At 49.1% G+C, this 15223-nt stretch overlaps 1 protein-coding gene across 2 annotated transcripts in view; it reads right to left on the reverse strand.

The window, feature by feature from the left end:
- The window catches only part of ITGB2 (integrin subunit beta 2), a 30432-nt gene extending 25556 nt beyond the window's left edge, over positions 1–4876 (reverse strand). The window contains exon 1 of one of the 2 annotated variants that reach the window (XM_080937639.1): positions 4765–4876. The gene's annotated coding sequence lies outside the window, so the exon portion shown is untranslated. The remainder of the gene's footprint in view (positions 1–4764) is intronic. The other variant, XM_080937640.1, reaches the window with a different exon arrangement.
- Positions 4877–15223: the final 10347 nt, after the last annotated feature.

Below are 15223 nucleotides of genomic sequence, written 5' to 3' on the forward strand. Positions count from 1 at the left end.
ACAAACTAATACACATACACAAATACACACACACATACATACAACACACACATATATACACAAAACATACACACAAATACACACACAGACAAATATACTCAAAACATGCACACACACACACATATACATACACACACAAGTAGAATGAAGAGGATTCTATACAACTCAGTTTTAGAAAATCAAGCAAAGATAGAGACCCGGGGATCAGAAGTTCAAGGTCAGTCTTGAGTGAGTTTGAGACCAACCTGGGCTACATCAAAAGCCTGTCTCCAATAAAACTCACTAAGGATACAATGGAAAACAGATAATAAGAAAATGTGTGTACAAAACCAACTGAGAAGATACTGTTAAAACAAACAATTCCACTCATAAGAAATTGTATAGAGAGAAGCATTCATCCTGGTGTAAACAGCAAATGGTAAGTTTCCTCTCTACAACAATCTGAGACATTAGTGATGATGGGCGAGCCTCTCAAAGAAGCGTGGACTCAGAGAAGAATTGTTCAACAGGCAGAACACAGAGGCTGAAGAGTGCAGAAAACCCAGCAAACACAGGCTTCTGGAGTAACGCTCAAACGGAAGGTGGCTTAACCATTTTAACATTCATGATGCCTACCTGTGGAATCTGGCACGGCAGATGGTATGGACAGCTGCTGGAGCAACTCTGCTCATAGTGAGAGCAAACAGGAGGGTAAGAGGAAAAGCCGTGGACCAAAATGCGCCAGGTCTTGTGAGTAACATCATCTCGGCTTTTTAAGGCTCCTCCACAGTCTGCCTATACTTTGTAACTTTGTATCATAATCGTGAACACCTGCTTATCAGTCCTTGGCTTGCTAGCTATAAGCACTTGCTGGTCTCTTCTGGGACATAAACTGGGGTATCCTGGCTACCCTCAAAGATTCATAGACTTCATTTTCCTATGTCCTGCCCCTGCCCTGCCCCACAACCTTCGACGAGTTTCTGAATGTTCCAAAGCTCCCAGGGCACAGTTGATGGCTTCCCCTGGGGCTGACCATGAGCATCCTTAGACCCTGAAGCTCAGGCAGATCCCTGATCACTGCTCAGAAAAGAGGTTTCTGTCCCCAGAAGCTTCCAAAAGCAGCAGCATTGGGGCCTTGGAGTCTCTACACCTCTCACTGGCTGGATCTGAGCATCACATCCTAGCATTCCAATGTCCTTATCTCTTGCTCACAGGCTACAATCTGTTGTAACAAATCACTGGTAGGGACCCTGTTCTGGAAGGCCCACTAGTGTCGGGGCCAGCATCTGGAAGTGGACAGTTGTCCTCCAGTAACAGTAATGTAGATCACATCACTCATGGTATCCCTACTGGCAGTTGGGCTAGCCTATGTCTCTATGAAGCCATACCTGGCCTCAGTCTGTGGGTTTGCTTCAAGAGGCTCAGCCTGTCACCTAGGGTTAGCCAGGCACAGATGCAAGCAACGTGCACATCAGCTCCACCCTAGAGCTGATACTCCTAGACCTAGGCCCAGCTGCATGGGGGGCACAGATAGGTCACTCCGTTTCCTCTCTTCTCAATGGAGGTAAAGGATCCTGCACAGGTGGCCCTGTGTATCTGTGTGACTCAACAACAGGGCTACCAACACTGGTTCTACCATGGGGCTGGGCATTACTGGGAAGGCGTTTTCCAAAACTAACCTCTGTGTCAATAGACTCAGCCAAGTAGATTTTACCCATAATGCAGTGGGCCTACTAGTCGAAGGGCCTGTCTCATGTTGGCTCATTTCTGTGGAGAACTCTGAGTCCTCTAGACCCTAAACTAAGGCCCAGCTTTCAGGGAGCTGCTGGGGTGATGCTGTAAGGCTGAGGTATGGCTTCCTGCTTAGCTTGTTTCTGAGGCAGACAAGGTGCCAGCCTCTTCTCTATCCACTCTAAATAGTGTTGGGCCCCAACCTTCTAAGATCTTACACAGGTTATCTCAGGACTGACTGCATGGGGATGTCAGTGTTCACTGGGATCCAGGAGAGACCCAGCAGAAGGCAGCCTCTCAATTTCTTATTCCAGTGTTGACTGCCTTGATGCCAGGGGAGTGAGTAGCCTAGATGCTGTGTTTTTTCAAGGAGGGAGAAGGCTGTCAGGGCACATGTCCTGCATGATCCAAGACCTAATCTGACCTCTATGAATCATCCAATTCTTTACCAAAGAACCACTCGGTCCTACATAAAGGACTATAAGACTTCTCCTAAGGTTTTAAGCAAATCCTATCAGACCAACCATATGCAAGATCCACATGCAGAGGCAAGCCCTGGCATAAAAGTAACTTTTACTTGCCTGATGTAATTGTTGTCTTGGAGGCTATCTGCCTCTGTCTGCTAACCTAGGCCTAGTCCTAGAAGCTTCTAGCCTTTCTAGCTTTTGCACAATCTAGTCTAGGCCTGGGATTTTCGGCCTCTGCAACTTTCTGTTAAATAAGCTCACCCCTTCCTAGTTCTTTCTGAATTCTAGCTGGGTGATTCAACTCAGTTGTTCTGGCTCAAACTCCTCTCCAAGCTGACTGATTCAATCTGACTTCTCTGTTTCTCCTAAATTGCTCTGCTAAGCCTCAAACTAACTCTAGCAAACTGTTCTAATCTTCTGGCTCCTTCTCATTCTCTGGCTCGTTCTGTCTTCATCTGTGTCTAGTGTGTTCTCCCTCTGCAACCTGTCTCTGTACAGCTCAAGTTAAAAACTTCTTCCTTCTCCTCCTCTTCCTCCTCTCCTCCTTCCCCTCTTCCTCTTCCTTCTCTTTTTCCTCCTCCTCTTCCTTCTCCTTCTCCTCTTCTTCCTCCTCCCCCTTTCTTTCTCTCTCCTAGTGAGAGTTGGGCATATCCTATTCTGTCAAATCTTTTTGGCTACTTTTTTCCTACAAACTAACCTTACCTTCAATGCTTGGGAATAAAGGTGTGTATTAAGGGAATGAAGACACATCTTTATTCCAGCCAGAGGGATTAACAGCTGTGCTAAGGGGCCACACCACAAGTAGACCCCTCCATCTTTGGTAAATAATGCAGTCTTGGAGTTCATAGTGTGATCAAATAGCCTGGACCTCAGGCAGCAGAGATAATCTGCTTTAGGGAGAGAGCAGGACTCAGCAGAGAAAGGTCTTGTTTGAGCCACTTAGCATATCCGGGCCACCTGTCTCAGCCTGGCTACTAGCTCCAACAAGAAGTGTCACAGAGACCCCTCCAAGGGCCTGGGATTCACTCAGGCATGTGGGTTCTGGGAGGAAATTAGCACTTCCCTTTGAGGTCCCATTTATGCAAAATAAAATGGAGAGTGGACACAGCCAGTTCTGGGCTGGCTGCCTGGGGGTAACTCCTGAACACCCCCCCAAGGATGTCCAACAGCCAGGCGAGGATGCCTTGAGCTGGTTCCCCCCACCCCTCAGGGTTTGAACTGTATGTAACCTCTGGGTGACCAAGTACACTTGGAAGCATTTGGGAACCTCAGTTGACATAGCTTCAGGCAGGGCTGTGACTCATGCCCAGAAGGGGAGAGAAGTGAACAGAAGGGCTGTCTCAGAACTTGCTCCTCCTCACAGAGACACCCCACTGGGGCTCTGTGTAGACACACACACACACATACACACACTCAATACCCCGTGCCCCCCCCCCAGCCCTGCCACCTGCAGAGAGCCACTTGTATCTGACCACGGGAGAGGAGCTAGCAGGAGCCTCAGCTGTCAACACAGGAGTTGAGTTTTGAGTCATTATTGACTGTAGACAATTGGAGTTTGCAGAGCCGCCTCATTTCCCCAGAGTTCAGCAGCCTCCCCAACTCACACCCTTGCTACACAGAGAGCAAAATGCTTCCTCCCAAGCTGTGTATCAAAGATAGCCCCATGAACAGAACTTCCTGCAAAGGACGATTGTTCGGTCCCTCCACCCCCCACCCCCCAATCGCAGTGAACACAACTTGAACCAGCATAATGCATACCTTCGGCAAGACAGTGTCCACATATGTCCACAGAGAAAAACAGAACTACTGGAGAAAGGTGGAGATAGGAGACTTGGGTCTCTCTAGCCCTAGCTAACCCTCAGAACTTGCTCATGTTACTCCTGCTTTGCCAGAGGTTCCACTTATGGCGGATATCAACGATCTCTTATCTGCCCATTCACTGCTGGTTAGGGCTTGGCCTCACAGACATCCATCTTCCCTCTATCTGGGATGTGGCCCTGTGGTCGCTGGCCCCAGGCCTGGCCACTACTATATGTGGGATTCTTGAGTAGAGGACTTCCTTATTGTTTGCTATGCTGTGGGCTGGGCTGGGCATTTTGTAGCCTGGGTCCCAGAGACTTGCGGGGTGGGCTGAGAAGTCCCCTTCATCATAAGATGGATGGTGATAGGAGACATTGCAGCAGCTCATTACCTTCAATCTGATATCCACCCCCATGACCACAAGTATCTGCTTCTGTTCATAGTGGATGGATGATAATATATGACAGCTTGTCCCAGCCACCCACCCCGTCATAGCCTCAACCCCAGGCATCCACCAGCCATCACAGAGAGACGATCAACACAGTTCTCTGCCTGCCCCCCCCCCACTCCGCTACGGAAGCTCCCAGAACTCCCGAGACTCTGCCCAATTGTGGTACCATGCCTCCCATCCATGGGCATCCGTCAGGAGGGGCTGCATAACCAGCAGCCACATGTAGAAGGTCTCAAGACCGTTTTGTTGATAGAGAGGCCAGGTGAGGGACACGGAAAGGCCACCCGTGCCCATAGGGCTGGGGTCACAAAGAGAAATTCCATGGGAAGAGCCTACCTCTGAGGTATTTCCTGTAAGAGCCACCTGAACACAGGAATCCTGCACTCGTTCACCCCCTTGGTCCCGGGAAGCCTCCACTCAGTGAATCTGACTGACTGGAGATGTCTTTGACTGCTTCTGGCCAGCTGGCTCTGTGGTCGTGCCTAAAGAACTCAGCTGCTGGGGCCCCAGCCTGATACTTCCTGTTCTAAGCCAGCGCCCAGGAGGAAGTTGAGCGACACATGGCTCCTCGGCCCACATGTGGGTCTCACCTCAGCCCCTTTCCACGTGAAATACTGAGAGAAGAGACACAGAGAGGGAGGGACCCATCGGCGATGACAAATCTTTGCAGCAAGAGTGGAGGAGCTACTGTTGGAAGCGGCAGCCATCGATGGCACCAAGGGGGTCTCTAGCGTGTCAAGAAGAGATAGGGATTCACGGACCATCAGGCAGAGGCTGATTGTGTGGGTTCTCAGTCTGGAAGAGGGACCCAGCTACGAATGAATGAACTGAGGCGGTAGCCCACTGGAGGAAGCATGCAAGTTGGAGGGGCAGAAAAATGGGGCAGAGTGGGGCCCAGAGGGATGTGTTAAGTAAGACTGTAGGGACTAGAGGGGGCAGAGAGAGAGACACGGAGCTCGAACTTTTAGCTTGAGATTTGAGATGTCAGCCATGTTGAGAAACTGTTAATTCTTTCGGCGACAGTGTTTCATGGTTACATCGCACTCCCACCATCTTTAGAGCTTCATGTTGAAAGGTTCACATGCACAAGCCCGCTCTCTCACAAAATGACAACCATGGGCATATGCCACAGCACACAGAAACATAGCAGTCCCTTGATCACTTTTTGATATTCATAAAAGGAAAGCCAACACAGGAGCAAATGGTTAGAGCCACAGACCTACAGACGCGCGTATAGTGTGGAATCAGTGGGAGTTCTTATCAGAGAAACCAAACACCTGACCAGAACTTTAAGGGAGGGAGGATTCATCACAGGGGATATAGTCATCCTGGGGTAGGATTCTGTGGTGTGTGTTGGATTTGAGGGTAGAGCTATTTGCTCTTGTTTGGCAAATCATACAGTGATGGGGCTCAGTAGGGTTCAAGTTTTCCTTTCTTAAAAAAAAGGGGGGGTTTATTTTAATTTTATTTTAAAATTAACTATCTAATTAATTAATTAATTTTATCATTGTTGTTTTGAGACAGGACCTCTCTATATAACCCTGGCTGTCCTGGAACTCTCTATGTAGACCAGGTTAGCTTCAAACTCACAGAGATCTTTCTGCCTTTGTTTCCTGAGTGTGGGATTAAAGGTGTGCACACCATGCCCAATTTTTTTAAAAAAATGTATTTGTGGGCTGGAGAGATGGCTCAGTGGTTAAGAGCACTGACTGCTCTTCCAGAGGGTCTGAGAGGTTCCCAGCACCCACATGGTGGCTCACAACCATCTGTAATGGAAGTCAATGCCCTCTCCTGGTGTGTCTGAAGACAGCTACAGTGTACTTGTATATAATAGATAAATAAATCTTAAAATGTTATAAAAATGTGTTTGTGTGTATGTCTGTGTGGGTGCATCTGGCAGTCAGAAGAAGGTGTTAGATTTCCCCACCCGTCTGAGCCCATGGAAGGATTCTGCCCACCTTCAGGATGGGTTTTCTGTTAATTCTCCCTAGAAACACCATCACAGAAACACCATCACAGAAACACCCAAAGGGGTGTCTCATTAATTCTCTAAAGGCCATTTCTTAATCAGAGTTAATATGATACAAGTGTAACGCACAGAAGCAGACAGGCCAAATGGAATGGCAGGCTACGGTGGCGCACATCCCTAATCCCAGCACTTAGGAGGCAGAGGCTGGTGGATCTCTGTAAGTTTGAGGCCAACCTGGTCTACAAATCTATTCCAGGACAGCCAGGGCTACACAGGGAAACCTTGTGTCCAAAACAAAACAAACCCAACAAACAAACAAGAAAGAAGAAGAAGAAGAAGAAGAAGAAGAAGAAGAAGAAGAAGAAGAAGAAGAAGAAGAAGAAGAAGAAGAAGAAGAAGAAGAAGAAGAAGAAGAAGAAGAAGAAGAAGAAGAGCAGCAGCAGCAAATGATCTAGTTATACATTTCTTGAGAAGAAATATACGAATAGCCAACAAATATAAAAGAATAACATCCTTAGTTCTTAGGGAAACGAAAATCAAAACCATGGGAGCCGATCTCTCACCCAGGCAGGGCTCTCCTTGGTTACAGGAGGCAAACAATTGGCCCTATAGAATAGTGAGTTGTGTTAAGAGGCCAGCGGGTGACACAGTGAGTGGGAACCCAGAGCATCATCCAGGCCTGTTGGATAAGACCAGAAGCCAGAAAGGAAAGAGTGCTGGGCTATAGATTTGTGGGTACAACCCCTCAGCTTGTAGTTCTAGGACTTGGAAGATGAAGGCAGGAGGGTCAGAAGTTCAAGACCATCCTTGGCTATGTCAGATTCTGATAAACAAACAAAGAGGTGTGAAGACTCAGTGTGTGAGTGTGTGTGTGTGTGTGTGTGTGTGTGTGTGTGTGTGTGTGGTGCGCACGCTCGTATCCCCACCCCTTTACTCCCCTGCCTCCACACTCTTCAGTTACCACTATGAAGCTAGCTAGCTCTTGGGGCTAAGTAGGATTCTGGGAAGTGGTGTTGTGCTTGAACTGAGGGGGATGCCAGAGGGTCAATCGGAAAGGTCAGTGAAGGATGGGAATTCAAGTCGGTACCAGTAGGGGCCAGCCTGCCCAGGCTGGGGCTCGGTGCCAGTAGAGACAGCCAGGAGGAAGAACTGAGGCAGGATGCACTTTGTCCTTTCAATTCGCTCAGAAACTGCTCCCAGACTGCCTGCAACCCTGGGCCTCGCTGCCCCTCCCGCCTGACCCGTTCAAATTTCCCTCTGGCTCAACTCAGGTCTTTTGGTGCCCTGCCCCCACCCTGGCCTATTCCTTTTGCCCTCTTCCCCTGAGAGACTTCCTTTTGCAGCATAGATTTACCGTTGGCCCCCTTTGCGGTGAGCCGGGGGCGGGGGGTGGAGTTGGCACCGGGAGGAGGTGAGAGGAGGGGCAGAGGCAAGAGCTGCCGTGGGAGTTTTCCTGCCGTGCCGTTTTCCTGCAGCACAGGAAACACGTGGACAATGCGCTGGGTGCTGGGCTCATGGTACTTACGAACCACACAAACAGGCGCAAGGGGATCCCAGGTCTGGCGCAGGGCAGCCAGGTGAGAGCGCAGGAAGGAGGGAAAGAAGGGGGGCTATTCCCATGGCCCTCCCAGGCCTGACCTCAATGGCTCCTCACCCAACCACTTCCTCCAAGACAAGTCTCTTTCTCCTTCGGCTTCCTCTTTATGGGAAGGAGCCGAAAAAGCCACATTCTTGCTTCCTTGAGTCAACAAAAAAATGTTACAGTGATAAAAATGAGAACGAGGTGTGGGGTGCCTTTGGTTGGTTCATGCAAAAGATCTAGCCTGAGATTGATTGGGGGAGGGAGGGATAAAGGCAGACAGGCAGACACACACACACACACACACACACACACACACACACACACACACACACACACACACGAGGGCAGAGAGATCCGGGGTGTCTAGGGACCCTTTTATCTGAAGCACACACCCCACCCAGTGCATCTGGCTGGCAGTGGCAGGTCCTGACAGAGGGGCTGCTAGGTCCCTGGGAGGAGCCTGTTTGCTAACCTGTTTGCTAACAATGGTATTTAAGAGCTGCAGGGCTTTGGCTATATCATAGGAATAAACCCTCATAGGCTAAACCCAAATTCTTAGCTCTCTTCAGAGGAACTTATTGACAGGCTGGACTATGTGGGCCTTATTCTGAGAATCATTTTACATACTTGGGGAAATGTGGCTCTGAGTTAGAAGAGGTTGAGGACCAAAAAAAAAAAAAAAAAGAAAAAAAAAAAAAAAAAAAAAAGCAATTACCAACTCTGGAGGAAAACCAGAAAGTTGTACACAAAAATATAATTAAAAATTAACATTTAGTTCAATATTTGAACATTTGTGTGATCAGAACAACAAAGGGTTAAGAACTTACTCAAGCCAGGTGGTGGAGACAGTGTTTGCTTTTTAATCCCTCAGGATGCAGAAACAGGAAGACCTACATGAATTGGGGCCAGCATGGTCTACAAATTGAATTCCAGGACACCTGAGGGTAGCCCATAAAAATATATAAATGAATAAATTTAAAAAATTGATTAAAAATCAAACTAGTATGTATGTGGGAAGAGGAAAAGGGGAGGAAATAACATTTTCATTACCAAACCATGAAGGCCCCCAAAACTTCCCACTATCCCGACGTTCCCCTCCACCACAAGAGCCATGCTGGTTTGTGGGACTATCAGAGGCTTGTGGGTCATATGGGAGGCACCTAGCCTCAACCCAGGCCCCACCTGGGCTAGACCTCCACTTGCACTTAGACTATGTTACTTCTCTTTCCAGTTCTTACCAAACCACTGCTTCCTGCTCGGTGTGTGGTTTCCCCTAGGGTCAGAGCTATTTGACAACCTGAGGAGAGCATCAGCCAAAGGTCTGGGCTGCATTCAATGCACATCCTGGTTCCTGCACTCTTGCCTCTCTGGGTCTTTTCTCTGCTCTTTTCTGTCTATCTGGGAGTCGCACCAACTGAGGTAGTGACAGGGCACAGCCCAGATGGCAACAGTAAGTAGTCAGATCCTTAAGATACTGTGTCTTCCTCTAAGCCTCAGTTTCCCTGACTGGGACATATGACAGGGGCCTGCAAAAGGCCCGGCTCACAGCAGAGGTCCAGTACATGTGCAGATTGTAAGTAATCAGAAATGGGGCACTGGGGTGCAGCTCAGGGGTAGAGCGTCTGTTTAGGGATGTGTGAAGCCCTGGGTTCCATCCCTCATGGGCTATGTGTGTGTGGAAGAGGGGTATGGATGAGATTCAACTCACGTGAGCATGGGAGTGGAATCTGATGTCATTACCTTTGATTTACGTTTGTGGAATGAAAGGTCTCCATTTTAACTTTTTAAAAAAATCATAATTTTATGTATTATATTTTAAATTAAAATATAATTACATCATTTACTTCCTCCAATTTCAGCCATGCCATCCCCCATCTTTCCTCTGAAATCAATAGCTTCTTTTTCTTTATTATTGTTTTATATATATATATATATATATATATATATATATACACACACAGATACATATATAAAAGTATACATACATATAAATATATAGATACACATATACTCATATACACACATATCTATACATAAATACACATATACATATATCACAGATACATGGATGTGTATACACATCCATGTATCTAAATATATATGTATACATATCCATGTATTTAAATATATATGTATACACACAAATACACAGATACATATATATGTATATTTATATATAAACACATATATACATATACACACACACACATATAAACATATATATGTGTACACACAGGCACATGCACACACACGTATATAAAGAAGACTCTTCGGTCAAGGCTGAGAGCTGTACTCACATGTGGGTTTAGGGACATGTTTTAGAATGCAGGAAGGAGTTGTGTTGGTATTGTAGGTTCTCTTCCTGTCCATAACCTCACTTGCCCTGGGTAGTTTGCTGTTTCACCTGGACTTACAGACATGTCTTCCTGATTTTTCTCAATCTGTGTGCGCCTCACCGCCGGGGATGTGGAGTGCTCAGATCTTAGCCTCCCCGAGAAAAGAGGGTGAGAAGGCATGATGAGGGTGACATGGGGGACGAGGGGGAAGACGGGGAGGCCCAGATCAGGGAAGCAGCGCTCTCACTGCCGCTGAAGAAGGGAGGGCTTGAGAGTGAGCAGTGAACATCATAGAGAGATTGTTTCTCACACCTTCCCGCTCCAGACACCAGGAAGGCCTACGGAATATAACCCACACTGTTCCACTCATGTCTCTGGACACACTGTTTTTCCCTGGACCCATCCCCTGCCCACCCATACCTTTCAGCACCCAAATACCAACCCAAATACTACCCCCCCCTCCGCTTTCATGTGTGGGCAGTGTTAGGCAGGAGGTCAGCTCTGAGACTGACCGACAGCGTCCCCCCTGCCCCCACACAAACAGGGTTTGAAGAACAATAGACGAGGTGGGTGTAGTGGTCCGTGCCTTTAAGACCAGTTCTCAGCCAGTGGGGAATCTAAGTTCAAGGCCAGCCTGGTCCGTTCAATGAGTTCCAGGGCTACATAGAAAGACTCCGGCAAACCCAAAACAACAAATAAAGAAACAGGTGGTGATGGTCACTCTAGGTCCAGCTTAGGGCTCAGAGACCAAATGTAAGGACAGTGGCAGTGTTGACTGCTGATCAAGATCTAAGGACAGCAGCAGATGGCAGTCGACTCTGGGAGGAAGTAGCTATGTAGCTCTGGACAATAGGATTCGAGAGATGTTAGCTTTTTAGCTGACTCTTCTGTGTGTTTCAAATTTTAAATGATACCTATGTGTTCATTTTATATCATAAATCAACCTCACAGAAGCATTCAGGCCCCAGAAACCAGCCCTACCTACTCAGCAGGCTGACCCAATGGGAAAAGAGAAATGGAATCGGACCAGTCTTGTAAGTGACCCCTGAGGACAAGGGCATCAGGGCCACCATCTGGGCTCTCTAACTGGGGCCTCTCATATCTCCTGTCCCCTCAGTAGTTGGCACTTTATTGAAATTGTGACATGGGTCTTCCCCTTGCTCATTTCCTCTGAACTGCCCTGGGTGTCACCACACGGTTTCCCACAGAGCAGTCAGCGACACACACCCTGGACGGGTTTCTGGCCCTTCCTCCCCCGGAGTATAGGAGTGTGGGGCTGCTTCAGTCTTAGGAGCTAAGGGTGAGTGGAGACTCCAGCCAGCAGGAAAATCTCACTGTGGATAACCCGACCACAAGTAGCACTAAGAGACGCGAATACAGTTTTGACTCCAGCAATCCACAAAGCTAGAGAGAAGTCAAAGGTCACTGGGGCAGAGGTAACACCTACCCAGAGATGTCCCTCTGTCCATGGCACCAGACTCCTTCCTAATTAGCCTAGGCCCATAGAAGGACTGGATTAGTGTCATGTCAGGGAAGTGTTAATGATCCCCTCACCCCAAAAAACCAGACAGAAGCCAATCTGATACAACTCACAGCAGGGTCTTGATTCTAGCTAGCTCAGGCCCTTCCAACACACCACCATCGTACAGGGTGGTTTCGGTAGTTGGGGGAGCCCTGAACATCTATCGGGACCAGGCTTTATAGTAAGCAGCAAGCAAGGGTGGGGGTGGGGTGGGAGGAGTGTGAAAGCATCTAGTTGGAAAGTTACTGTGGCCGTTAACATAATTGGCTGGTGCTGGGAGTCATATCATAAACTTAATTTCTGCTCCCTTCTGCATTGGTGGTCATTAGGTAGGGAGGTTTGTAACCTGGGGGGTGCAGGTTTGCTGTGGGAATAACCTGGAGATGCCATTCTTGTTGGGGATCCTCACCCTGGAGACTGAAGCTAGGTTCGGGTTTTGTTGGGGGGGTAACTTGGAAACTAATGCTAGTTAGGTCAGGGTCTCTAAAATGGAGTATGAATTTAAAAGATCTGGCCTCTCATCAATACAACACACAGGTGGGACAAGGACATCCAAGCCTGCCTTTCCCCAGCTCTCCCCTGGTCACCAGACTTCAGGGAATTGCTGGGAAGTGGCTCTGTGTCCTTTGCAGGCTGACCAAGGTGGGTAGTAGGCCTGGGGCCATGGTGCTCCCTCAGCAAGCCCTCCCTCTGCCAGAAGCTGTGAAGGAGAGGAGGCCAATTCCCTGCCCCACTGCCGTGAGCGGCTGGCTTCGAACCCGCACCGCGATCAGAGCCAAATTAGGACTCTGTACTGCGGGTTCAGTCACCAGAAGGTCCTGGGCCTCCGAGGCGAGGCGCTGCGTGTGTCTGTGCCAGCCCTGTGCTTGGGCTCCCGCCCTTCACACTGCAACACCCTATTGGGCCAAGGAGACCTCTTTTCTGACCAGCCCTGCGAATCTGAGAGCTCCAGCTACAAGCTGCCGGCTCTCACTGTTCCCTCAGACCTCAAGCAGCCCATTCTACACCCCATCACCCCACCCTACCCCACCCCCACTGTAGAAACAGGGAAACAGGCTTGGAAAAGCTCAGGCCTTGGCCAAGTTACCAGAGAAAAGGGGGAACCTACGCTCTTACCCAGCAAACCTGGCCACCTCCCTTGGAGGCTCAAGGGGGCTCGCCTCCCAGAGAAAAGCCAGGCAGAGCCGTTTTGGATCAGTCACTGGGGCTGGGGATGAGCTGAGAGCCTATCTGGACCAGAGCTACCCTGCTGATTGCTGCGAGTGGGGTGGGGTGGGGGGGCAGCTGTGTGTCCCGAGCCAGGCGCGATGATAGTTTCTCTCCTCCACCCATCACCCATTCCCCACCCCCGGTAGCTGTATCAGTGGATGAGCCTGCGGGTGGTGGTTCACACCCACACTCTGGTGAACCAGGAGCGTGGTCTTGGTCCAGAGCCTGAGGGGGCGGGACTAGCCAGAGACAACAGTGCAGTCGTCTCTTAATTGCAAAACCAGTTTGCCAGGAGCCAGGGAAGCGCGGGACACGAGCGCCCTCAAGCGACGGGAAAAAGGAGTAGACTTGTGCGTTCCTTGGGGAAACGGTGGCAACTCCGTACGCCCTGGAACTGGCTTTAAGCAACTCATTCTCCGTGGGGGAACTATGGGATCCAGTGGACAGCCCAGAGCATAGGACTGGGACACTGCTGAGGGCTGAGAAGGAGAAAACACTTGACGGAAGTGGTGGTGGTAGGGTCTGCCCTAGGTTTAAAAGACAGGCTTGCTTGCTTCCTTTCTTTTTTGGAGCTGAGGACTGAACCCAGGGCCTCGTGCTTGCTAGGCAAGTGCTCTACCATTGATCTAAATCCCCAATGCCAGGCTGGCTTTCAGGGTGGCTCTGGCTGTCAGGTCCTCTGGGGAGATGAGCCAGGTTGTGAAGAGTTCAATGGACATGATTGATTCCCAGGTCATCTCAAAGCAGGCTTGGGAAAGTAACTTTTATTCGCTTAATGTAATTGTTATCTCTGAGGCTTACTCCTGAATAAGCTCTCCTTTTCTAGCACTTTCTGAACTCTGGCTGATTCAACTCAGCTGTCCTGGCTCAAATGTCTCTGCAAGCTGACTGATTCAATCATGCTTCTCCCAGTTTCTCACTGAATTGCCCTGCTTGGCCTCAAACTAACCCTGGGAACTTGTTCTCATCTTCTGGCTCCTAATTCTCTGGCTTCAATTGCCCCTGCCACATGACCTGAATGGAACTGAACTCAACTCCACCGCCTGCGCTGACTGGCTGGCTGAACTCAAGAGATCCCAATGCCTCTGTCTCCTAAGTGCTGGGATTAAAGGAGTGTACCACCAAGCCTGGACTGGAGCCTTTCTTTACTTGAAACTTGAGCTATACAGGCTGGCCTTGAATTTACAGATTGGCGTGTCTATGTCTGTTCAGATTAACGGCATGCCTCTATTTCAGCTGGATCACACAGACCTAGAAGGTCTTTGGATATGATCCCTTGCCAGGAGCAGCCATGGCTATTCGCCTCTTCCAAGACATTTGTTCACACTGATCCCAGCACCCAAGCAGAAACGAAGCCATGAGGTCATCCTGATGGCCTGCAGTCACTCCCTCACTGTTCTAGTTTGCTTTTTGCTGCAGTGATAAAACACCTCTCAAAGCCAACTTGGGGAGGAAGGTGTTCTTTACATCTTTCGGATTGGAGCTCACCATCAGGGCAGAAGCAGAAACCTGGGTGCAGCTGCCAAAGCAAAACCGCAGAGGCTTCCTTATTGGCTTCCCTCCCTGGCATGCTCTGCGACTTCAGACACTGTGGGGCACCTGGCTCTTCCTTGGGCTCACTTTCTTCCCACAAGTCCCATCTCACTGTGGATCCTGAGCGGAGACATCCTGGCTTCCAGGGTCTCTCTGCCCTAGAAGGAAGGAAGAGGCAGAAGGCCTCTACTCTGGCTGTGCCTGGGCCCAGCTTTCTTTTGTGCTCCCTACCATAGCCCACTTTGTTTTTGAATTTTATTTTACAGGTGTCATTCGGGTGAACAGTTGGGATCACCCTTTGTCCTTTGCTTTCCCCAAGCAATATGGCGCTGAGTGCACAGGGGTTGTTGGGCACGGAGCCGACTGTGTAGGGAGACGGAGGCCGCTCAGTCCGCCTGATTTCCATTTAAGTGGCATTTCAAGTCCAACTCCTGGACCTGTTTGGAGGAGGAAACAAAATGCTGCACACAGAGAGATCCACATGAGGAAAACCGGCCTAAACCTGTCTCCCTACTCCACCTCAGATTCGCCCCCATGAGAAACATGGCGTAACATGCACCCGATGTTTCAGTCGTTCTATTTCCCTGACTCTTTGCAAGACTAAAGGTTCTCCAGCAGCCACGTTGGCTCACGTCTAGCCGCTA

This window comes from Micromys minutus (assembly GCF_963924665.1).
Source record: "Micromys minutus genome assembly, chromosome: 25".
Taxonomy (NCBI): domain Eukaryota; kingdom Metazoa; phylum Chordata; class Mammalia; order Rodentia; family Muridae; genus Micromys; species Micromys minutus.